This window comes from Seriola lalandi, unplaced genomic scaffold, assembly GCF_002814215.2.
Source record: "Seriola lalandi dorsalis isolate HSWRI2012SDOR001 ecotype SW California unplaced genomic scaffold, Sedor1 jcf7180002054579, whole genome shotgun sequence".
Classification (NCBI taxonomy): domain Eukaryota; kingdom Metazoa; phylum Chordata; class Actinopteri; order Carangiformes; family Carangidae; genus Seriola; species Seriola lalandi.
The window spans coordinates 1177263-1204634 of record NW_019525132.1 but is presented as its reverse complement, the minus strand read 5'-3'; the positions used below and the strand labels follow the sequence as shown (position 1 = coordinate 1204634).

The 27372-nt window shown below is 38.5% G+C and overlaps 1 long non-coding RNA gene across 1 annotated transcript; it reads right to left on the bottom strand.

The window, feature by feature from the left end:
* Window positions 1-1289: 1289 nt before the first annotated feature.
* On the bottom strand, window positions 1290-6166 carry LOC147818463 (uncharacterized). The gene is made up of 2 exons (XR_015437946.1): window positions 5335-6166; window positions 1290-2532 (listed from the first exon to the last, which is right to left on the bottom strand). It is a non-coding gene; the product is annotated as an uncharacterized LOC147818463 (long non-coding RNA).
* Window positions 6167-27372: the final 21206 nt, after the last annotated feature.

Below are 27372 nucleotides of genomic sequence, written 5' to 3'. Positions count from 1 at the left end.
TAAAAGGTCATAGTATGGTCAGGCATCAAACTACATAGTATAATAAGGCATAAAATGCCAAGAAACAGCAAAATATTTTTTTGACAGAAATTACCAAAAAACGACATGGCAAAAAATGTCAAAAATACAACATAGCATATTAAGGCATAAAAGGTCATAAAAACGTCATAGTATGGTTAGGCATCAAACTAGATAGTATAGTAAGGCATAAAATGATAAAGGTTTATGGAAGAAAAATGCAAAAAAACCACATAGTATAGTATGGTGTTAAAATTCTTTTTAAAAAAAGGCACATGACCGTTTAGCATCTTACTGGGAATTGAACCAACAACCTTCTGAGTAAGAGGTAGCTGCTCTAACCATTGTACCACAAGCTGCTATATTTCAACAAGTAGTAATCCAACGATTAAAGATGTCATGGTATAGTAAACCATAACTCGACATAGTATAGTGAGACACAAAAGTGCTAAAAAAAGGTCAACGTATACTATGGTAGAAAAATACCAAAAAACGTCATAGTATAGTATGGCAAAAAAGGTCAAAAATACAACGTGGTATATTAAGGCATAAAAGGTTATACAAACGTCATAGTATGGTCAGGCATCAAACAAGATAGTATAGTAAGGCATAAAATGCCAAGAATGGGCAAAAAATAGTATGGCAGAAAAATACCAAAAAATGTCATGGCAAAAAATGTCAAAAATACAACATAGCATATTAAGGCATAAAAGTTCATACAAACGTCATAGTATGGTCAGGCATTAAACTAGATAGTATAGTAAGGCATAAAATGCCAAGAAACAGCAAAATATTTTTTTGACAGAAAATACCAAAAAACGACATGGCAAAAAACGTCAAAAATACAACATAGCATATTAAGTCATAAAAGGTCATAAAAACGTCATATTTTGGCTAGGCATGAGATGAAATAATATCATTATGCATAAAAATGCAAAAAAAACTCATAGTATAGTATGGCAAAAAACGTCAAAAATACAACATAGCATATTAAGGCATAAAAGGTCATAAAAACGTCATGTTATGGCTAGGCATGAGATGAAATAATATAATTATGCATAAAATGCCAAGAAACAGCAAAATATTTTATGACAGAATGTCATTAAAACATCATAGTATGGTAAGGCATAAAACAACATAGTATAGTAAGGTATAAAAATGACAAAAACGTCATAGTACAGTAAGGCATAAAAACGTAAAAAAACATCATAGTATATTAAGGCTTATAAATGTCATAGTATAGTAAGGCATTAAAAAGTCATAGAATCAGATTCAGAATCAGAATGTGGTTTACTGCAAAATAAGTTTTCAACATACAAGGAACTTGCTGTGTTTCTTTGGTGCATATAAATAGACATTGCAAGAAGAAAAGAAATATAAACAAAGATGAAACAAGCAAGTTCTGCAGAACAGACATCTTAGATATACAAAGAAAATTTTAACAACAACATAAAATATTTACAATAAAATATGAAGAAAAATGATATAAAAGAGAACATAGGAAACTATAAACATAAACAAGAAAAATATGTACACTGCAAAATCACTGGGGGAATGTGCAATAGTTCAGTGGGGTGTGAAAAAAATGTCCTTGTATAGTAATGCATAAAAATGTCAAAAAACGACATGCTATAACAATGCATAATAACATCATAATATAGTAAGGCATAAAAACATCAAAAAACATATATAATAAGGCATAAAAATGTCAAAAAACATGCTATAGTAAGGCATATAAACATTATAGACAAATGTCGAAAAGGTCAAAGTATAGTAGGGCATGAATTAGCAAAAAAATATCAAAGTATAATAAAGCATAAAAACCTAAAAAAATGACATAGTATAGTAATGCATACAAACATCAAAAGAGGTCATATATTGTAAGGCATACAAATTTCAAAAAACATCGTAGTATACTAAGGTATAAAATGACCAAAAAAACATCATAGTATGGTTAGGTCTACAAACATCAAAAAATGTCAAAAGTATAGTAAGTCATAAAAATGTCAAAATATGTCATAGTATAGTTGGACATAAAAATGTCAAAAAACATCTTAGTATAGTTAGGCATAAAAATGTCAAAACACGTCATAGCAGAGTGAATGATAAACTGCAGTCTGCTCTTTTCCTTGGCAGTGGCAGCAGCGTATCAGGTGGTGATGGAGGAGGTGAGGATGGATTCGATGATGGCAGTGTAGAAGTTCACCATCATTGTCCTTTGCAAGTTGAACTTCTTCAACTGCAGCAGGAAGTACAACCTCTTCTGCGCTTCCTTCATTAGGAAGCTGATGTTCAGCTCCCCATCAGAGATAAGTCTCCAATGAGGATGGTGTCGTCCGCAAACTTTAGGAACTTTAATGACTGATAATTGGAGGTGCAGGTGTTGGTGTAAAGGGAGAAAAGCAGAGGAGAAAGGACACAGCCATGGGGGGATCCGGTGCTGATGGTTCCGGGAGTCAGAGTTTCCCCAGCTGCATGTGCTGCATCTGGTCCCACAGGATGTTGGTGATCCACCTGCAGGTGGAGTCAAGCAAGTAAGGCATAAAAAATCTTTGTATGGTAAGGAATAAAAAGTCATACTATAGTAAAGCATAGAAGAGCCATTATATATTATGGCATAAAAACATCATAGTATAGTAAGGAATAAAAATGTCATAAAAACATTATAATATAATAAGGCATACAAACGTCAAACATCGCCATAGTATAGTGAAGCATAAAAACCTCAAAAAACATCATAGTATAATAAGGCATGAAACGTCATAGTACAGTAAGGCATAAAAACGTCAAAAAGCGTAATGGTAAAGTAAGGTATGAAAACGTCAAAATACGTCATACTATAATAAGGCATAAAATGTCGTTAAAATGTCACAGTATGTTAGGGCATAAAAATGTCATAGTATAGTGAGGCTAAAAATGTCATTTAAACGTCATAGTATATTAAGGCATAAAAATGTCATAAAAATGTCGTAGTATAGTAGAGGCATAAAAACGTCATTGTATAGTAAGGCATAAAATGTCATAATATCTCAAGGCATAAAAATGTCAATAAATGTCATAGTATAATAATGCATGAAAACACCATAGAACAGGCCATAGAAAGGCATAAAAAAAGTCCTAGTATAGAAAGGGATAAAAATGTCAGAGTATATTAAGGTATAAAAAAAAGTTATTCATAGTGACATTTTCATGGGATTTCTCAACAGAAATTCAACTCATACTTTGATATATCCACCATTCTAGCCTGACTGCTAGCCTACAGACACAAACAGAATCCAGGGTTAGTTTGCTAGTTAACACTAGCTAACATGGTTACATGGTTACATCACCATTTTGATAGCAAGTTCAACATTACCATTCACCTTGACCCTGGTGGTGTTAAAACCAAGAGCTATCCATGCACTTTTACAGAGCCACCCCTGTTCCCCAAATTTAATGTATTATAGTTACAGGCTTTGGCAGTGAGTCATTGCTGTTTATCAGAGTAAACAAAAGCCTTATTAATCACGTTAATCAAGTTGTCTGACAGAGTTCAATAGGTCTACAAATTTATTGAGTGATCGAGCTTTCATCCCTCGAACAATAGCTTTGCATATTACACAACAAAGGTGAGATTAGAAAATGCCATTGATGGAGTATTATTCTCAGGGATGTGGGCAAAACACTTTACACAATGATGGACGGCATAAAACTGAGAATTTAATGGAGCACTACCGCACAAATTAATATCGCAGAGGCTCCCCAAGATGGCAGCAGTCAATTAATCTCCCTCTGATCATGAAATATCTTTTTTTGTCACTTCAAAAGAATAATTCTGATCTGTTACATGGCAATTTAATTTGCTGAATGTCAACAACAAAGGGATTCAATGAAAGACTTTAATCCATGCCTTCTCTGTTTGTAGCTGCACAGCAAACATCAATCAATTGCATCTCAGTTTTGTTTTTTCCACATTAAAATCGTGAAATGTTCCCTGAGGCTGCGTCGTTTCATGTATGTTTCTTCCTGTGGATTTATTATCACATCAGATTATTTTGAGAAGGTCAGCATCGACATGTGTAAGAGACCCTCCAGTGGGAACGACTCCATTGTTTATCTTTCACCCTATATCTGTCATCTTGTCATCTTAGCATTTGTTTCAACTTGTATCAGATAGTTTAAGGACAAGGACACCAGGTTAGGTGCCAGAAAGAAATACGTTCATTTGGAACTCATTCTTCAGGTAATTGTTTGCTTTTTCGAACACACAATGAGGCTGAAACAAATGATCTTTAAACAACAAGCAGTGGAGGTATGATGATATCATAAGATACTGCTGCTCCACATTTTGTGGCTCACTTAGTACAACACCTCTCATACTTGTTACAAGACACCAAGTTTACCCAGACAAATACCCCAGATAAACTGTTTCACATTGTGATAACACCGACAAGGGCATTCATTACTATGATGATTGTGGTTACTCCAGCATTGCGATGTGTAAAACCAGTATGGGACTATTATTCAAGTGATTGTTTCATACAGCTATATTTTTATGCTTAATTTATTAAAGGGCACCACACTTCTAATGTACAGTATATCTCCTGTAATAGATGATCCACAGGCTTACAAGGCATTACAAAGGCAAAGAGCAGTAAGTACAGTAACATTGTTGAGAAAAAAGGGTCTGAGGGTTTTTACCCCGACTCTGTAACTTATTTATAAATTATAAAATCTTCATTTTATGCCTTTTCAGGTATATTAAGGAATTAATTTTTGATTTAATATATTCAAGTATGAGTCAAAGACCTCAAAGACAGCAGTTAGTGCTACTCTGTACTAAGCTAGGCTACTTATCTTTCAATAGTTAATCTGGTGTTACATTGTTTCTCCATTAATTTATTTAACTCTCACTTTATTTGCTGTATGTGATATAACTAACTCAGCTACTAAGGTGATGGTGCATCGTAAGAGATTTTTTAATGACAGGAAACAGGAAAATGACAGGAAAACAGGAACAGCAAATTAGCTTTGGCTCAGGTTATCTGACCAGCTAGCTAACTAGCCAGAGTGCAGTTACTGCAGTTTTCTTGTTATTTGATAAAATGACACATTTCTTTGGCATGATACATTTTATATGGTAAATATGTTTCTTATCCATAGAGGATTTTCTCTCATGAGTAAAAGGTGTAAGTGGATGAAGCTCCTTATCTACAAAGGACTGACCTGGTAGATCCAGTGTTTTTCAAATGTAAAGGCACCAAGCTGGATCAAATCCTTGTTAACTCAATACGTAGGGTGAATTCATTCAAGGTGAGGGCTTCCTCTTTGTCCTACCTGCCCTGTTTTCCACTGTCTAATGGCCCGGAGGGCAATCAGAGCTTTGGTATGTGATGAAGTGGAGCCTGTTGTGAAGAACAAAGGCTTACTCCATCTTGGTTCTATCTGGCTGACATATCGGGTCCTCGGGGAGTTTTAGTTCCCTGCCAGTTGTTCATTCCTCCAGTCCTGCTGTTCAACCCTTACAGAAGGGGGAAACAAGAAGAGATAGAGAAAGAGAAAGAAAGGATTCACTGGAGGCCATGGGTGCTGGCTGGAACCAAGTGATAGAATTTCATTTGACAATTGACTTGTTAGATTAATCTCATTCCTTCACTTGCACCCTGCACTGTAATACCACAGCTCCATTTGCTATAACCAGTGACTGGATTGGAATAAAAAGGTGCCAGTACTTTACATCAGCCACCTGTACACATGCAATTGTAGCTTTTATGAGAAAAGGTTCTCTATGTAAATGACCAACTAGTAAGCTTGTGAATGCTTCATAGTAGCTGATGATTTTCAGACACACACACACACACACACACACACACACACACACACACACACACACACACACACACACACAAAACACATAAAAAGATTACTTTCAACATTTTTCTTTCAAATAGAGTAAATACACTAAAAAATCTGACAAAACTAATGTTTTCATTCATAATATATCCTGAGATGCTATTTCAGCACTCACTCTGATTTAATAGAGGTTCCCCTCCTAGAAATATGTATAATAAATAGTTTTTCATAGGATTTGTTCATTTTATTATTACATTTTCCACAGATGTTTATTCATATACAGATGACAGTACAGATTTCAAAGCTTTCCTCACCTTGCCAATAAAACTGTGGAAAAATTAAATCCTTTTGTTTCTGATCTGAAATGTGGTCAAGCTATATGAATAAGTCTAGAAAATTAGCCTTCAAAACCCTATAACCATATCACATACGGCTGTATATCACAAACATTTATATGATAGCTTCAAAGGATGAATAAATTGAGTTCAGATGGGTTCATGATACAGCTCATCCCTGATTGTGGAGGACCTTATCGATGAAAACACCGTAAAGTGAGTTTGCAGGCTCACCCGCCCACCTGACCCTGTGCTACTTCTGATGGCACAGTGTTCACTGATAGCACAAGCACAAGTCTAAGCTTTTGTCCAGCTGCTGCCAGTGAAAATGAAATGCATATAACTTCTGAGACAGCTGAAGAGCATTTTCACTTGCTTTCTCGCCTCATTTTTTTAATGCTTAAGGTACAACATGTGTATATTCATCTGTAAGGGGCAGTAGACAAGTATGCGGTTAAAGAGCAGATAAAGCACTCACTATAATAACATCATATTCAAATGCTATATAATCATGGCAGTTCCCTCAGACTTGCAGTGTTCAGTGTTTAGTAGGTAGCAGACGGTGGTTTTGGAATGACAAGGCATCAGCAGTGAAATAGAGCTAGGAATTTCCTGTGGGAATGACTCTTGTATCATCGCCTAACTCTGCCTGTCACATATTCTCTTGTGTTCCACTTCACTCAGTGATTCTCTTTCTCTCTGTCAGATCGTCTGAATCTCATTTTCTCTGGAGGCTTTACAGTACATACAGTGAAGATTAGGGCCATTCAGCGCTGATGAACAGTGAATCCAGGTAAAAGCCATTATCCTTCATAGATGTATTTAATCTGTCCTAGTTACAAGGAAAAAGAGGCAGATCACTGGAGGATTATTCAGTATGAATGTGTTTTCTGTTATTCTTTTCTTCTTCTTGTTTTCGTCATTGTTATAGTCTCTCTTTCTTGTTCTCTTGTTCTCTCTCTCTCTTGACTTTCATTATCTGTTTGCCACCACCTCTGGCAGATTTTCACTGTCTGCTTCTCTTCGTCTCTCTCTCTCTCTTTGTCTGTCTCCTGGGAATCGTAGCATAGCCTCCCTTGGGGATAAACACACTAGCAATTCACCTCCCTTCAGGAACACAAACAAAGTGACCGGTCACACATCATCACTGTAGATTTTACAATAGAGTTACCAGCTCTACCAGAGTAATTCATGCTGTGTTGTATTCACTTATGTAATCAGTGGTTTCCCCCAGTGGTATATTCCCATTTACTTGGCTGTGGAAAATGAACATTTTAATTGAGGCACAGATGCATGCTGTCTTAGATTAGAATAAATACACTGATTGAAAAGCAATGCAGTGTCGCATATTTGAATCCAGTTTAATTCCTAAAACAATTGGGAGCAAAACTGTATAACAGAGGGAGAAAGTATATTTTCTATTACTGCAGTGACTACAATGGGTTTTACTGCTTCAGTATTTAGAATGCATGTTATGTTTCGGGCCTGTATTTTACATCAATTTGTAATTAATATTTTCATTACTTTGCACAAAGATTTTTGAACTTGTGAAACTTACTTACTTACTTAACTTACTTTTCAAGTTGTGCGTGTAATTTCAGTGTAGCCTTAAGAGCACAGGCTCTGTGGTGTTTTGAGCTAACTGCTAACATCGGCATGCTAACATGCTCACGATGACAATGCTGACATGCTGATGTATAGTAGGTATAATGTTTACCATATTCACTATCTAGTGTGCTATCATTAGCTAATTAGCACTAAACACAAAGTACAACAGAAACTGATAGGAACGGCATTGAAATGGTATTTGTATTCTCTCATAAATCAAAGACAAATAAAATACCAGAAGTAATAGCTATAAGATACCCAGTAGATTTCATGACTGGTATTGGGGGTATTCAGATGTGGTACTATTGGTAGAAGGATTTGGAGAACCACTCAAAACACAAGGTGAAGTACACTCAGAGCAAAAGCTCCCTTCACTGCTAACAGTATCACTTTATAAGGCCAAACTGCCATCAGTTATGACAGGACATGAAGATTCCTTTTGTGTTTTAGGTCCCTTTTGTGCATGAATGACTTCACTACTAACAAGTACTCTTAAAATCCTCAAAAGAAATCCACTTCAATGCATGAAGCCTATAACGGAGAATTTTTGCCTGTACCAAGTGCACACAATGACTGTGTTGGGCAATGGCCTCAGACATCATCACCTAATCTCCATACAAACATATAGTAGTCTATATGTAGATACAAGCTACATATAGAAAGCAACCTTAAGTCCTGAGGCATTTTTTGTTTTTCCGTCATGTGCTTTATTGGAGTGAATGCTGGGTACACAAACTACAGCCACAGGTGCTGAACACCATTTAAGCAGAGACACTTTAATCCTCAATGAGCTTAATAGACTGAAAACCTTTTTAGCAGCTGCTATTCAAATGAGAGCACAGCTCAGGTGTATTAGCCATAATACATTGACATAGGGCCCTGTCAGCAGTAACAAATGGCAGGGGGACGATGGGCTAATGTGTGAGGTATACCTCCTGGACCACTCAGCTCTACAAAGTGCTTGACTGGAGCCCATTCTAAATAATATAGTCTGTTGCTATTACTAACTCCGTATGGGCCCAGTGCTAAAACTCCTGAGTCAGGAAGAAGAGGGTGAGAAAGAAGCACCAAAAACAGGTGGTAAAAAAGAAAGTTTGTAAGAAAGTTGGGTGGATGTTTTTCTTTTTGTAACACAGCTGCTCAGGTGGCAAAAAAAAGTTGTTCCTGGATTAAAAAGTAAGATTTCAAAGAGTAAAAAAAAAAAACAGTGATCTTCCACTGCAGGCACGCAGATGAAGTTTACTTTGTTGACCATTTCTCACAAAGTAATTTAAGTAAGGTAAGATAAGACAAGGTGAACTTACGACATCTTCTTTGCATCTCTCATAAGTTACACAACTGACTCATATTTCAAAGCTGCAGTACACCCTCCTGTCAGAGTCAATGTCACTCATGCTAGCAAGGACCCGTCAATTCAAATGTGCTGTAAACACTGTGGGGAAATAGTGCAAAGCTGAAAGGAGTGCTCTGGTGATGAAAAAGTTAACCATTAACACAGGCCAACTTTATTTATCTACATGTCACCTCACATGTCAGAAATCCCATTATTAATAAGTAATGACTTAACAGTAGTGAGGATTCAATTTGTCTGTTGATGTGCTCACAGCTGTTTGGACTAATTACTGCTTGATGTAACTGTTTTTGTATCGGCACATTCAGTTCAGTACATTTTTTTAATTCATTTACATTTACAGGGCCTGAGAGCACCATCACACAGACGTTCTATACTCCTGTGTGAATTCCCATTGTTCACCATCAGCGAGACTTTAATGATGATTGGAATGAATAATGTATTCAATATTTGCTCAGTATCTCCAAGGACACTGTTTACTGCAAATTACAGGATGTGAGATAACCATATACACATAAAAGAATATGCCTGAATATGTTTGGTCAAAGCCACGAGTATGTATGTGTTCGATAACACACGCAAACAAAAAAGACTCCAAAAAAGACAAATGTGCGTGCACATGAACTAACACGTTTACTTGTTCTCATACACATATACTGGGCACAAACACCTGTTTGCGCGGCCACACACACACACACATACACACAAACAAAGAGGCACCAGCACACACACAGCAGGGTGTTCTAATTAGCTGGTGCTAATGAAAATAAATTCAATATTGCTTATTAATGAATAAACAGACTAAATAAAGTAATCAGGCTTCTCTCTCTCCCTGTGAGGGACTATGCAATTTTTTTGCACTTTAATTAGGAAATAACAACATAATACTGTTATTAAGGACAAATAACCTTAATTCATTGAATATGATTTAATGCCATGAAAAAGGGCACTGCTATGAAAAGTAACAGTCTGAATAGAGAGAGCAAATACAAAATCACACTTTTTACATTGTTGAAAGTCTTTCAAAGAACTTAAATTCTTGTCCCTTAAAACCTTAATCACACTTAAAATCTGAGAAGAAAGTGTATTTTCTCACATAATTAACCAGTTACAGCATCCCTGCAGCATATTATAGAAGAGGAAAGCCGCTTGGCTGAAATACAGACCACATCTGCTATGATGTGAGAATAAATTATTAAACTTTTATAAAGTACAATATGAGCCTTCAGAGAAAAAAGAGCAGAGGTGCTATATAACACAGGCAAGACCACACATTTGATGAGTGAGGCTACACTGCCATTGAAAGGGACAATCCACCAATTTTACACATGGAGTTCACTTTACATGAAACAAAGTGTACTATTCAGCCAATGAAAACAGACTTACAACATCTTCTGTTGCTGTGGAGGAAGATTGTCTTAAGTCTGTGTCATCATGGCTATCTTTGCCCGGGCTTGAGGCTTTAAATTTTACAGTAAGCCTTAAAAAAAGGCAATAAAAGGAAGGAAGAATGGCATTATGGGAAACGAGGGATCCACCTTTACCTATCCTAGGGACTAAAAGTGAGGTTATGTCAACCTCTTCTGCTTTGATTTTGACCTTTTTTCTTCTTTTTTTTAAAAAATTTGTCTAGTTTGTGTTCCTGTAATTTTACGAGCGTGCAATGCTAAATGACTGAAGTACCCCTTTAATCGCTAAATTGATCACAACAGAGATGTGACAGGATCAGCTCCACAGGTGACAGCACTTAATCAATCACATCATACATTTGCTTTGGTAATTAATCAAAGTAACATATCACAATGCTGAGGAAAAACAAGAAGAAAACAGGTTGGGACAAGTAGAGACAAATGGCCGAATTAGTCACAATCAGGTGGAGATCACCGCACAAGCAGAGGAATTCAAACACCAGGTTGAAATTAGTCTGGTAATGACCAGCCACTAGCCGGATTCCTTGGGGGGGGGGGGGGGGGGGGGGACCCTGAGCAATCGGTGTAATCACACTGCTAAAAGGACCTTATCTTTGTTTGGTCATTTCACTTGTTTTTAATTAAAAGTAACTTTTTTATCTAAAGCGCTGCACCGTAAACATTTGCTGTGATGTGATGCTGATATTGAGAACCAGTGTGGAATGTAAAGTCTCTTTACTTTGATCACTTTCAGTTTCAAACTGGTTTCACGAATATTAATGTCCGGGGTTGAAATGGTAAAAGCGTGCTGCTGAAGGGTTGAGCAAAACCGTTCTTTGCGGTGCAGAGGCAAGGTCTTTATCATGAACTCGGTGTCAGCCAACAGACTGTGTAGATTTGATTCCATTTAAATTTAGTCTTTTGTACCCTGTGATTAAACTAGCAGGAGAGCACATTTGGAAACAATTGAAAATATTTCAATTTTAGATTGAGGAGATGGTGGTTGACATTCTCTGTAATGTGAAGCAAAGCTGCATCTATATTCATGTCAGGATTCAAAGCTGATGAGAGCAGGGTGAGAGTCGAGTCTTCGAGATTGGATTCTGGAAATCAGGGAAACAAACAAATCTACATGCTTACTAAAGGACTGAGCACAAGTCCTCACTTGTACTTACCGAAATGTATGGATGCTTGAACACACATACACACACCCAGATTCTTCTCCTTGCATGCAAAATAGCATCAAACTGGTTGGCAGAGCAACGCAGCCTAATTTAGTGGGAGTAGAAAATGGGTTTTGATTACAGGCCTGTGGAAGAATAGTTGACCCTTTTATCCAGCGGAGAGAAGATGCAGTTCATCCAGTCAGTTCCTCTGGCCCTTTACAGAATAATGAGAGCCTGACTGAACCAGTGGACCTTCACTCCCTGGACTGTTAACTTCTCACAACATGAAGCATGACTGGCACAAAGGTTTCAAAATGAGGTCAGGAAGTCCCAAAGGCCCTGTAAGTCATACCAGGATTCTGCCAACCAGCAGAAGAGTACTTAACACTTGATTATTATTTTGCTCATTACAACTAGGAGAAGACTGATTATTATGGACTTAGGTCAAACTATGCAGAACATACAGCACTGCAATTATCCCTAAATCACACAAAGCATTACACTTGCAAAAATGGCTATTTTAAGTCTAATTGTTAATATAACAAGTGAGTTGTGTAAAATGGATTAACATAAAGCTACCTTGTGGAGGTATTGGGCACCAGTGGTGTAATTGAGCAATGCTTGGATGAGCAAGTCTCCGCTTTGTTTGTATCTTGAGCTACTAACATGCACAGATGCCTGTGGGAGATACAATACAATATACATCCCTGCTGTCAGTTAAACACTATTGCAATAATCAACAGTCGGTGGCGGTAAAACACCAAGAAACAGCAATGCACCAGTCAAATGTGGGGAAGAAGAAGAACAAAAGAGGAAACTGCTAACTAATGTGAATAATGGATGTTTCAAAATACTTTAAAAGAATAGCATTGCATGTGTGTGAGTGGGAGGGAGTTGCATTCAGTATAAGAATTTAAGGACACTGCATTTTGGAGAGAAACCTTCAGACTACCTTTATCGTACATTGCAAATGCATAACATACATTTCCCAGTTCTTTGTAATCATCTTTGTCCTATTTGTAGTATTTCACACAATCCTTCCATCCATTAACTGTAGCCACATCTGCCTATGTTCCTTTATAGGTTTACAGGGAGCTGGAGACTTCCCAGCTGCCATTATTTACACCTATGGGCGTTAGAGTCACCGATTAACCTACCCTGCATGTCTCCACAACCAAGCAATCCACATGAAAACATGCATACTGCACACACAAAAGCCCTAGCTGTTCTTCTCCCAGGACACTGCCAACCACTGCACCACATGCCACATGCTCTATTAATCACGAATTCCACTTCATTTCACCTTTCTAACCTTTCTAACCTGACGCGCCAGGTTTGTTACACAGAACCATCTTGGAAGGCTTCATTGGAAACAGTTTGGGACAGACCAGGCGCTCTGAAAAATAATACTTGACAGGTGATTGGATGAACCATCTGTCATCATATGATGTAGTAGGATGTCCGGTGGCCAGAAAGAGCCAGAGAGGAAACACAACACAACAAGCTGCAGTCTGAGGAACTTTGAAAGCTAGTAAGCATGCATGATTTTTGTTTTTGTAAGGAAAATTTGTATGTTTGTACATAGTTGTATATAAAAATGTACGAAACAGCTGCTTCATAGCTACCCATAGCTCCTTCCTCATAGGATGCTGATTGGTCTGAACCACTGTGGTTTGGCCACAAGTAGTGAAGCCTGGCAAAATGGATTCTCACTTGCAATTAATCTACCTACCACAAGATGAACATGGTAGGGAACAGTTGCCTATTTACACATCCAGCAGGCACACAACAACATTAGTATTAGTAGTGTTTAGATTATTCCGTTTTTTAGCTCTGTCTTTAGTCTGAGAGTTACATTGCACATTAAATTAATCACTTAAATAATGAAATCTCTTAAATATGTATAATGATATTATACATGAATAGTTATACTGTATGGTCAAAGCCTTATAGTGCATATGGTAACATGTGAGAAGGTTTATGTATTTTCTATCATAATTGTTAAAAAAAACAAAAAAAAACCACGATTTGTCTATGTTAAGGAGCCTAGGGGAATAAATACTATTAAAATTCTGCAATGAGTAATAAACGTATCAACTGTATTAGCTTGTGCCCCTTCTGGAGCCAGTCACTTCTGACCACCTGTCAACTCAGATAAATAAACAAAGAATGGCTGAATAAATGGATAATTCCTAATGACAAGAGAACCAGTTACACACAAAATGCAAAATCCTTTCCTTCAAAGTAATTGTTTCCCCTGGTACGTTCACTTTGGTCCTCCTGTGACTTCTCTGTCTCTCCCTCTCTGAAGCACTGATACCAGGCGGTCAGGATGACAGATGAGAGGAATGCCCGAATTGTCAGAAGCTATTCTCTACACACATCTGTCAGCTAACCGGTCTTCAAAGGCAAGAGAGACAGAGAGAGATAGAGGAACTGGGGAGAACGGGTAAAATGACAAAGATAGAGAGAGTATGAAAATGAAGAGGAGGGAGGGGGAAGGAAGGGAGGGAAAAGCTAACACGATAACAGAAGAGGTAGAAAACAGGAAAGAGAAACCCTGGCTGAACAATGACAGAGGGACGGTATGGAAATAATACAGCTGGAAAAAAAATACTGCCTTCATTACTGAATGGAATACAAAACATGAAAATTACATTTGAGTTAAAACAAAAAACGATAACCAATACCATTTGAGACAAGAACAAACAGAAACAGTCAGCTCACTGGAGAATTGAAAGCTCAAGGAGAGGATATACCTTCAAAGTGTAGCGCTTAGTAGTCATCCACTAGGAGTTTGTCAGTGTGTTGATTAAGCAGTGCCCTGTTAGATCACCTGTCATGTTACTCTGGGAAGTTCATGTTCATGCTGCTGCTTGGGGTTCGCTTTAGTAACGAAACCCAGATTGAAGCCATTTCTCATCTCTGACTGGCGACTGGATGCTGAAATAGGTTTTTTAGAAAACAGAAAAAGAGACACTGATTTACATAAGTGAGATAATGAAACTGTATTGAGACCCTTTGGTTTTCATTGTAGATATTCATGCTATGGCTGCCAGTACCAACATACAGTAACTGTCTGTATGAGGAGTGTACACATTTATTGAAAAATGAAAATTACACAGGGGCAAAATAAACATACAGAAAAACACTGGAAATGATATTGCTAGCGAGTATAAAGTAGTCTTCTACAAGCAGTTGATTAGCACAGCCCTCTTTTATCACCTGTCAAATTACTTTAGTCTCTGTTCCCGCTGCTCCTTTGGATATGCTACAACCAAGACATCTAGATTGAAACCATTTTTCACCACAACTGGGAATTGGACATGTAATAAAGGAGCTACAGCATATTTGTGCCAATATTGGCAGGTTAACACAGAGCATATTAAACATGTACAGTGAAGCTAACTCAAACTGACATAATATGGCACTTAACATGTCAGATGAGGTCTTTTGGGGAAGTAAAGTTTAGCAATCGAAACTGAGCTGAACACAGAAGCAGTCAACTACAGCACACACTAGAAGTGAAATGCTCTTAAGTAAAAAAAAAGAAAAAGGTTTGACAGTTTGAAAAATGTATTTGTTTTCTTGCCAAGAGAAGAGATGAGAGGATCAATACCGCACTAAATGTGAAGCTACCACCGGCAGCCAGTTAGCTTAGCATACACTGGAAACAGATGGAAACAGCTACACCTTTGGATCTGTCCAAAGGTAACAATTTTGTTTATTGATTAAACAAATTAGATATAAAATCTTAATAAGTGTGCTTTGGAGGTGCTAGTATAAGAATTTTGCTTCAAGGCGCCAAGCTAGCGGAAGATAAGATAACATCTAGCCCTCAAATGTCAAAGTGTTCCTTTAATTTGTTTTACTATATTTACTTGTGAAGTTGATCAGCAAACTCTAGTAAGGATGTCATGATACCACAAATTTCGTAGTCAGTACCAATAGTAAAGAAATTCCATTACTCTCTATACTAAATTTGATCCACAGCAGAAAATCGATACATTGATACAACAGATGTCAGCTGTCACAATTCATATTTACAAGACAAAAGGGGGCCTAAACATTCTAGCTAGTGTCATGGAGCTTGGCATGTACTAGGAATATATAAAGTCCTTTTATCTCTGCCTCTGCTGTACTGATGATGATTTTGATGATTATTTTCACCCATTACGAGTCCCCCAACTTTATAAGTTTTTGCAAATGGATGGAATACTCCTTCAAAGCCTCACTACTAGTGAGGCTAATGCAGAGTTGATATCCGATGGTAGTGTGAGAGCGAAGGACACGTGGGTCATTAAAATCAAAAAGTGTTTTCATCTTTGAAGCATGAATGTGCTCATCAATTTTAATGGTTATGCACCGATCAGAATATAAGCTGATTGATTGTCGTCCGCCCCCCACCCCCATCAATCATAAGTTCCACCACGAGTCAGTGAGTATGATTTTTACATTGTAGAAATGTACAATTCAAACCGTAGTGGCTCATGTCAGTTTTTCATGTAAAACAAAAAATAAAAACTGGAGTTTCCACCTGTCATGACTGTGAATTCCTCCTACAATATGAGGGTGGGACATTAATATTTTCATTGTATTTCCACTCCCTTGCACAGTTTCTACAAGTAAGCAGGTTGTATTAAAGTGTGGCGAAGAGAACAGCCCCTGTATTGCGGTGGCAGCATGGTTTGCTAAGCTTTCCCCACTCACTCTCTCTCTCTCTCTATTGCTATAATACACACCTCTGTGGCCTCGTGCTGCCAGGCGAGCTCCATCGAGACCACAGCAGAATACTGTAATGAATTTAAAAAGCCGCCAAAAACTTCTCTCTCTCTCTGCTGGCCTTAGGACTCAATTTCCCTCGGCAGCGTATTGAGTTGGAATCAGATAACTGCCAGAAAGTGTGGAAAATCTAATGCATATCAAGTGAAGAGACAGGCTGACACTCCCGGGTGACAGAAACACTGTGCTCTGTACTCGCAAAATACAAACCCAGCATAAAACTGAAAGGAGTGGAGTGAAAAGAGGGTAGGTGAGAAGAAGAAGCAGAGCCATAGGTGGGATGGAGATGAGGGAGTGTTCTTCTTTTATCTATCAGGAGACAGAAACCAAAATGGGCTTCAGTCCACGCAGGACATGTGCAGCAATTTATTTTGGATCAGGCCCTATGGGATAGAGGTTTTGTGAGTGGTAGCATACATGTGATAGAAGGAGCGGAAAGCTCCTGTTAAACCCATTAAAATCAGTGTTCAGTGGTGCCACCTGGTGGTTCAGGACATTAAACCAATTTCAGGCCCATTTGGGATGATGGATCCTGGAAACGCAATTTTAGTTTTCACTGTTCACTGTTTCATGTAATTGCTAGTTCCTCCCAAAGCAAGCAGACAGGGCATCCAAGCTGTCCCACTGCCATATTGGAAACCAATAAAAACACATTTTCTGATGAAAAAACATGACACACATGACTACAGGAGTCACACAACAACTACAAAGACTCACAAAAGAACTAAAAAGAGGTGGAAAATGATTAAAGAGTCACAAAACTACACAGAGATGGAAAATGACTACAAAGAATCATAAAACAGTGAAGTGCAAAATTACTACAGAGATGCAAAACTACCAAAAAGAAACAGTGGCTGCTGTTGGTGGATGGGGGACTTTTATAGGTCTGCACGTATTGACAAGTCCATAGAGAATTACATCTTGGCCCTACAGAGCTTTTCAGCTACTTTCAGCTCATTTTAGTTTTACAGCCTTTAACTACTGTTTTGGTTTAGTCACACTTTCTAGACACAGCAGGCAGCTGGCGTCAGCAAAAAAAGCTCTGTACACTACCTGCCCAGCACAGAACAGCAGGCACATAAAGTTAGCCATTGAACACTGTGGAGCATTAAGCAGTCAAAGAGCCAGATGCTCCCTCAAGAGCTGGTGGAGAACAAAACAGAGCTAAAAGGAAAGTCAGTGTTTGACTGTTTCAGCACGTGGCAAGAAACACGACTCCAAGTTAATGCTAATGTCACTCTGTGTCTGCTAGATGTCCAATAGCCACTCATTTCTAGCATGTTCACCATATCAACTTTTTAAAGTGACAATATGTCAGAGATTGTGTATTCAATCAAGTGACCAAAAAATATCAGTTAATATCAATAAAGTAATTTTTTTTTTTTTTTTAATCCATTTCCACAGCAATGCAGATCAGGCCAAGAATGGTCATAGGTCGTAGTCTAAGGTCTGGTCATACCATACTCCAAAGGCATGCAGCTCACATGAAGTTGAAACTCTAAATTGTCTAATTTCTGAATGTTGAATGTGTTTATGTGTTATCCCTACAGTAGATTGGCAGTCTCTACAGGGAATTTTCTTGTTTTTCACCTAGTGTATGCTGGGATAGACTCCAGCCTCCGTTGATCCTTCAAGGAATAAAATGAACTGATAAATGAATGCTTGGCAGAATTCAGTAATTTGTCGCTCCTCTTTCTATGTTTAATGAATGCACTGTGTGACATTTATAACTTTTACACCATTTTGCTTCCTTCTTTATAACCATGGAAATTAATTAAACTCCAGCAACCTTCACTTTGCTGAATTTGAACCCACTAAGTGAATTTCCGCTTGCTGCGTGAGACTTATTGTTCAGTACTCTTGGGGCCCAAGCAAAAATGATGATAGCTAGAGAGAAAGGTTTCGCTCAAGGAGGGAGGAGTATTTGGAGTTAGAGAACTTTAAGAGTACTGCTCTAATTTGAATGTAACGTACACAGAGGAAAAAGAGAAATAAAAAGAAGAAAATACATACATAAAAAATAGTTTTTCCTTTGTGTATATACTGTGTATGTGACTGAGAGAGAGACTGACATTCCCCAGCACTTGTTATCCCACCTGTCAATTACTTTTAATGAGTGTGCCTATTGCCTCCTGCTTATCAAAACCTGACATACGGTATTATTATACAGTACCCTGAGGAACACAGCTTCCACTGATTTCAACCTAATGGTATTCCACCGAGGCAGTTTGTTCCATTTTTCCAGAGTTTTATTCATGCAGGGAAGGATTTGCTGCCTTTTTCACCAGCGTGCCTCATATTCATATAAGAACACTTATGAAAATTTAGCACATTTACGACAGTGTAAGGAAAGAAGACATTATTTGTTTACACGGTGGCCACTGCTGTGCCTCACAGGGAGGGTGAAAAGACACTGAAGTAAAACTCAAACATGACATAGCTTATCATCTAACTCCTACCTCCTTCCCTTCATCTGCATCTCATCATTACTGTTGTTCAGGTACATGTATCTTTCCCTCTGACACCAAAAGGCTGCACCTAATCAATAGTTGTTCAACACTAAGGTAGATTTTTTTTTTTAATTTTGTGCACATTATATCAATATCATAATTTATTGACTTCATTCATTGATTTTATATGTATTTTTTGCCTTAAAGATGGCTTTTCATAATTCCCCGTGTACTATTGATATTATTTTAAATCAGGCTGTGTGTGGGTATATCTGTGTATGCGGACCACCAGTGTGGTATAAAGATATAGTCACATTTGGACTATATCTGGCCTTTCAAAACCATATATTCAGTGTAATACCTGTGTGTGTTTTATTCCTTTGTACCTGTTGAAGAACCAAGGCTCAACACCTTGTACTTTTCCTGATGTAATAGACGTTTTAAAGGGAGAGTTTAAAAGTGTTGCTTTAAACTAAGCACCAGAACAAAGAAGTGTGTGTTGACACAAACAGTCCCATTTACCTTACTGAACTAATGCATTGTCACATTTATCTTGTTTTGTATAGAATGAAATGGAAATGATGTAACTAAGATAATATGGAGTTTAATCTTAAAATGTGATAACAACACAACCCAAATAAAATAACTCTGGTTACCTAATTAAGGCAATTGTTTCTCAATAATGAATTTCTGCTAATGTTTATAATGCAACAGGTTCAGTAATTGAATTTGATCGTGCACAGCTGTTGGTGTGGGAGAAAAAAGAGACTCCTTGTTGTCTTTGGTTCACCTGGTTCCATTAGCTATAGTTCAGAATATTTCACACCTCTTGCCAAGGTCGTATCCCGTCGCATTTTTCAGGACGAACAGCTTCCATATGAGTCTCAAATAGAATTAAGTTTTGTGATCCGTTATGTGATATTATTGCTAAAAGGGCACATACCACTGCAGAGCACAGAGACGATAACATGACAATTGAAAATAAAACTGACAGAGAATCATATGAGGCTTTGCCAATACAGAGAAGGTTGTATTGATTAAGGTGTGGTTCCCTTCCCTGTTAGAATCAATGCAGAGTTATCTTTGACATTAAGCCTGGTGCTTTGTTAGTTCTGCTGTACAGGCTGCAGGATCAGGCCATTGAAATAAAATATATATTTTGTAACCTTATTGGTTTATTACAATGTAAAAACCATAAGTACAACATTTTATGTGTAACACAAACAAAAGGGGTGAAAAAAAGTATCAGTGGGGATATCAAGAGGCATGGATTTCTTTCTCCTCATTTCTGTTGACTGCAACTTGTAATGTGATTCTGGTGAATTGTGCTCCAAATCCCTCTTACAAAATGTCAACACAGCCTGTGAGGATACATTCGAAACTAAACCCCCAAAGTAGTTAAAGCAAGTAAAAGCTGATGACATAGTTTCTTTGTACAAGCAAAAACGGGTACGTTTCCAGTAAACTAAACAATATATTGGAAAAGAGGGGAGATGGAATTATGTTTAGAATCTTCTATATCTCAGACACTTTAGCTGACGCTCTTGGAATTACTTTGCATCCTTGTTTTGACAGGAGCGTGTTGATGTGGAAATGCTACATTTTACTTACCCATTCATCCTTCCCTCGCAGTCTACGAGCATCAAGCTTGTTTTGCTGATGTGAAATTTCATTGTGCGTTGATGCATGAACCTTGTCTTTTTAAACTGAAGAACGTTTGTTTTGGGAAAGTGCACTGGAATGGAAGACTACCTGTGAAGACGGTTAAATTTCTTGTTTTTAGCGGGACTAAAAGTAAAACTTTTTCTTTGGAGGTCTCAGACTCAAGGTCAACAGAGTTTAGGAAAATAAAAAAAGGACAGACAGGACTCAAAAAGAGAAAAAGAAACTGTTAACATAGAGGGATGTCCTCTTGACATACCTGTGTGCCTGCATGTATGCTCGATGTTCCACTAGAGCATGCAATATAATATCACTATAAGCTCATGTGGTGCAGTGTTCACTGAAGAGGGAATGAGGGGTCTGAGTCAGTGATGTTTGCGTGATCGTGTGTGAAATCCACTCGGTTTTCTGCTTCCTCTATCTCCCCCTCAGCATCGCAGAGTTATAACTTCACTTTCCCACACGGACTGTTTGCTTGTGATTCTTAACTATTTGGAAAGAGCTGTCAGTCAGACTGAGGACCTCTCTCCCCTCTAAATGGATTCAGTTCCAGTCATGCGCAAGGTGTAAAATGCACACGCTCAAGCGGGCATCTGTTCCGCCACACACATAAACACGCACAATTTCTCTCACTCCCTGTTGCAATATCTGTCCTGGTGTACACTGCTCTTACACTTCCTTTTGTCCTTTCACCCATTTCTGTGCCTCTTTCCCCCTCTTCCTACCTGGCTGTGGAGCAGGGAGTGGAGGAACATTAGCAACAGAGTGACACGTGATAATGACATACTTTGAGATAAAAAGGCTTTTACCACCCAGCCTTGGCAGACATGGATGGCAGGATGGAAGACGAGGAGGAGAGACATTTCTCCATCTATGCTCCTCTCATTACCTGCTGGCAGTATTTTGGCACTGGCACCGCTCCATCTTTCTCTCTGTGTCATGACCTGGCAGAGGCAAAGGAGGTAGTATTTCTTTGATTTCCACCTCCCTCCTTGTTCTTGTAGTATCTCTGTCAAATCTATACCTCTATGATTATCTTCCTTCCCATCTTCCTCTTTTCTTCCTCTTTCTGCCGATCCTCCACCATTGGTTCGTTTCTTTCTGTCAAACTATTTTCTCCTTCAAATAATCCTGCAAATTGAAAAAAAAATGAGATAAGGAATATGTACAACACTGCTGTGAAATTTTAATGTACTAAAAACATGAAAAATGTAACAATCACAGTAATGATAACCTGAAACATTCCACCTATTTCACCCTCATATTCATATTTTGATTGAACTTTTTTGTTTTATTTTGCACTTTTAAGAAATATTAAGCCACTTTTTTTACCCCATTCTATTATTTAAATCAGGATTCTGATGAATATATTCAGTTCTGAGCAGGATCTGTGGGTCTGTTGGCATTAACAGTACTGAGCCATTACAGCTGAACTGGCAATAATGGGACCTTACCTGAGGTAGTTTAGTTTGCACTATCTCTGGGTTTTTGCAGATATCAAATGTAATTATGGTGTTGGCTTTCTGACTATGATAAGTGACCTGGGAGGAGTGTTTAAAGCCCAGTCAAATGTGATCAGATGGTGGGCTTCAGCCGCCTTGGCGCTGTCAAACCTATTTGGTATTTAAATTGCAAATTTTGCTGGAGCGTGTTCAAACCGAATTTATATGTAAAAGGTCTGTTTCAAAGCTTTACCTTCACCACCTCAACTGCTCTCATTTTCTAGATCATAAGCACATGAGGAAGGAAGACATCAAGGGAACTGAAATTATGGACATGCATATAGTAAATGGAAAACTCAAGTGTTAGGGTGGAAGCAAAACAACAGACTGGCTTAGATTTGTAGAGTTATGTCTACAAATGACCTCAAATATAACACAATTTAGCAGTAGTCTACAGGCTGGAGAAGTCCACTTGTGATCAGAGGGGTGCAGCTATTAACCATGGAAGTATTTCTGAAAAAAGAAAAGTAGAAGAAAGATACAGGAGCTACCGCTGCTGTTTGACAGAGGTTTAGATTCAGCTTTATGATTATAAAGATTTTGTGCTGCTGTTGAACTATATTGCATGTCTCTGTTATTTAGTATCATCTTTGTTGGTATAAATGGGGTGGACAACATAATAGAAACACCTGACAGTCTAACACAGTGACCTAACAAACGCCACTCTAAAAGAGTTTCAACACAGAATTTAGTTGTGGATTGTCTAACTTTTGGCCAGGTTTACCTGGGAACATACTGCCTGCATCAATAACTGCTGCAGCTGGCACGCATGTGCGTTCACACCGGCTGTGTCTCTGCTGCGTCACTGCTCCTGCCAGCTCTATCTCTGTACATAAAATTTGTAGGGGTTACTGGAATGTGGGATTTCATTATAAATGAATTACTGATTTTTTATTTTTATGGAGCTGCTGAAATGGTTAAAAAAAAAGTTTAAATTGTTTTCACCTCTGTGTCATATTCAGATTCAGCCTCTACAGAGACAACTATAGTTGAAAGGCTCCAGTGTAATGTTGCTGGTATGATGTTTTTGCTGAGACCTGTGAAAAAAAGGCGAGATCTTTAGATCACGTGATGCAGTCGCATGAGACGCACGTGTCACGCAGGCAGTATGTCTGATGTAACCCATAAACATGTGCGCCAAAATGAAAAACAAGATGCTACGCAGCTGCAATGCACATGCCACGCATCCAATGTGTTGCTGACATGACTACTGAGCATAGATTGGAGTTTCTCTGTCATTATTTGAACTCCATGGTGACTATATTGGACTGGTCTGAACAGAGCCTTGACTTCAACCCCATCCAATACCTTTGGGATGAACTGCAACACCTACTGAAAGCCAAACCTCGTCACTTCTTCACTTCAACTTCAGAGGATTTGGTATTACAGATCAATAAAACATCCACATTCTCCAGCTGTACACACAGCAGCCTTAGCAGACCAAGTCTAGACTTTTGTGCTTAATCCCTTAAAAGCATTTTGCTTTACTTCCAACTTGTTTAGACTCGCCAGAATATTCTCAAAGTCACATTAACACCTGCAGTCCAACAACTTTGAGTCAAAAGAAACAGGAATGTATGCCAATAGTAACTACTAATTATTCCCTTGTTCAATTATCCACGAACACAGGTACACACACAAAAACAAGACAAACACACATACAACTGGGCATTAAAGTATTGTTTTGTGAGTTTGTTTGTGTGTGTGTGTGTGTGTGTTAGTGTGTGTCTGTGTGTGTGTATGTGTGTGTGTGTGTGTGTGTGTGTGTGTGTGTTAAAGCCTGCCATCCCTAATCAACAGAATCAAACAAGCTTCCCCTAAACACATTCTGCCGCATTGTTCATCAATTACTCATTCAGAATTAATTAAGACCCGCTTTGTTTTTCCAAGATGAATTTGATGATGGTGAAATCGTCCTGAGGTTGATTATTGCCAATCCTTCCCTTCCTCTCTCATGAAGCTTCTGACTGTGTCTTCAGCAGCCAAACTAAAAGCAACCTCAGCAACTCGGGAGAAGACTTCATATGTCAAACTGTTTACAGTGGGGGGGTGGGGGTGGGGGGGTTGCATCCGATGGAAGAAGGTGGAATGGTTCAGGTGCTGGTACCGGTAGCTCACCATTTAGCAAAGCTGAGGCCTTACTGCATCCCCTCGCTCCCTTGCCTTTCCTGTCGCTCTCCACTGTAGCTGAAAAAAAAAAAACGTGTGGCAAAATGTTTCCTTTCTCTTAATCTTTCAGACCTTTTCAGGAGATTTGATACAAAAACTCATTCACACAAAAATACTCACCACCAGGCAAACACTCAGCTCAGTAATGGAATATATATTTTTAAGGGATGAATACAAGAACAGAGATTTGAATATTGTCAACAGCTGCTGAATAGCTTCCCAGGATATGAAGACAAAAAACAAAACATACTGTCTGCACTGTGCATCACATTCTATAAATACAGAGCCTGAGCCTGAGCCAAGCAGTAAAACATTATGTGCATATACTGTATCTACCACTCTCATCATACACACAGATGGATGAACACACACAGCAGTGCAGGCTGCGACACCACTCCATACTGAAAAATGTAGTCTATCCTACATTATGCAAATGGAAGAGATAAACCAGTGTTTTACATTAGAGTAAAGCTGCAGTTTGCATCATGACAGCAGCAAAATACCACAGTTTATTGTAGCTCTGCGCAAATGTGTGTTGTTAACTCAAGTGAGCCTGAGCCCAGGTGTGTGTGAGACGAGACAGTAATCATATGTTTGATGTGTGTGCATGTTCTCATCCTTCCTCATATGTTTCTGTTCTGCATGTTGTTTTTTTTTTGTCTGCCAACTGTATGTGTCAGTGTGTTGCATCCGCGGAGTACGTGTGACAATGTGTGATTGAGTGTGGTGTCGTAGTGTGTACCTAGTCTGCTGATTATCTGATTTCTTAAATGGTTTTATAAACAGAAATGTCAAAACTACAAGCCCGAGCTGTCCCGTCCTATTTATACACATCCTCACAGTGTACACGTGCATCTAATCTGACAGTTTGATTGTGTGTATGATGAAAGCCAATACACCATTCAGCCACATTACATCCTATCTGATCAACTGTATCTGCTGTGGAGACAGACAGCAGAGCTTCTCACACGGTTTCCCTCAGTTCACAAGAGTCCTTTTTTTTGATTTGATATTTTAGTTTTCAATGAGATATTCGAAATGATTACAATCAGGAGGGGAAAGGGAAGAATAAAGGATAGAACAGAAAAATCAAGTTATAATGTGGCATAATGAAGGGAAAAATTAAAGTATATTCATAGAAAGAAAGTAAATATGTGAGACTGGGTTCAAAGCTTGCCTTTAAATCGGTGAAAATGCAGAGCATGAACATTAATTTTTCTATAGGTGTTTCATTTGGTCGGTAGTCGGCCGACGCAGAACCTGATCAAAGTCCATTCCACACTTTCAATCGTAACGAATTTGATCAAAGATACAAATTTGCATTCTAGAAATTTCAGAAAACAGCAGCTGCTCTGAATTGCTTGTGTAAAACCCTTGTACGGTTGGTGCCCACTTGCATAACTCATATGACCGTTTATTGCTATCAGCATTTGTTTTTGTGATTGTGCACTTGTGATTTTCTGCCTGTGAGATGTACAGTGCAGTGTATGTCACAATCAAATTCCTGCCATGCAAGCAGAGCCCCAAATAAACTTATCACACAGAGCAAGACACATTCTGGCTTAATAACAGCCATCAGTCTTCACAGTGTAAACAGCAAACTCTCATTACATGTGTGTGTACAATATATCGTGTGAATGAGTCACTGCTGTGTGTGTGTGTGTAAGATAGAGTGAACGGTTGTGTCTCATTAACAGTGTTGTTTACAGACAAGAGTTGGGGAGAGTTAGGAGCTGGAAAGAGACAAAAGATGAGTTCCAATCATTTCATTTTATTATACTGACAGCAATTTTAGGTTCTCGCTTTTACGAAATGTGTCTTGTCTGTGGGCCCTCTGAATTTTGCCCCCCCCCCTTCCTGTCTTCCTCTGTTGCTTTCAGTATTCTTCTCCTTCCTCTTTCCTCTCCTCCCCGTCTCACTGCCATTTTTCTCTGTCTTTCTCTTTACACTCTATTACTGCCAAATTCCCTTACTAGCATGCGTCCCCTTGGCCTGAGGACTAGCGCGTTCCCAGCCTTGGCAGGACCTCTGACGGGCCGTCGTGTCTGGAAGGCCAATATGACTGGCAGCGGACTGGGTGGGCTGCTCCAAGTCCATCACCAGGAAGGGAGTGGGGGTGGGGGGGTGGGGGGTCCGAAAAGAATCGACTGCATGACTACAAACTCACTTGGGTGTGAAGCAAATGTCATCCCGGCTCTTTTCATTCCTCCCTCCATCCGTATTTCTTCCAAATGGCCTGCACTGTGGACCAGTGTCTGTCTTTTTTTCGGGGCTGTGTGAGTTGAAAGCGTTGGCTATAGCTGCATAAAGACCTGGATTCCAATACTGAACAGCAACCTATCAGGGCTTGATTTGGAGAAGTTACAGTCAGATGATAAATACTGTGTCACACTGATTGACATGGATTTTGAAACAAAGAATCACAGCAGTTGAGCATTAATTTAGCATTTGCCTCTTTTAACTTTTAGGCTTTAAAAATAATTCACAGCACATTGGAATTCAACTGTATTTGTTTCTGGTGGTCATGCTAATACTGCCAAGATTTTAAAGGTTTGGCATGTGTGCATCAGTGTCTAACCTGGAAGTTATTTTGGTCTGAACTGAGAGGAACACAAGGTTTACTGCCGCACACATAAATCCATTCAGAGGTTGTATGGCTTTTGGAAAGAACCAGACAGAGAATTTGGCTTCTTTTTTTTTTTTTTTTTTTTTGCAGTAATTTGTACTGACAAAACCGCAACATTCTGGATTATTCTTTTTTTTTTTTCCATTTTCAACAAATTCAACAAAAAGAGAAAAACCAAAGTCTGATCTAAGTCTTTCTTATGGGCCATAGATCTCGACTGTTCAGGATTAAATGTGTATTTAACCGCCACTGAATATAGTTCCTATGCACTATTTACTCCTGTTTGAGTTAACATTTGCTTAAAACTAGAGTGCCCATCTGATTTAGCTTGGAGTTGTCTGCCACTGATGGGGAAACAGGGAAATCAGAGAGTACAGTGATGAACTAACATATTGCTTTTGGTCTTTTCATGAGATTTGTTGGTAATAAGTAAAACATACAATAACACCAGCCGTTTACTTT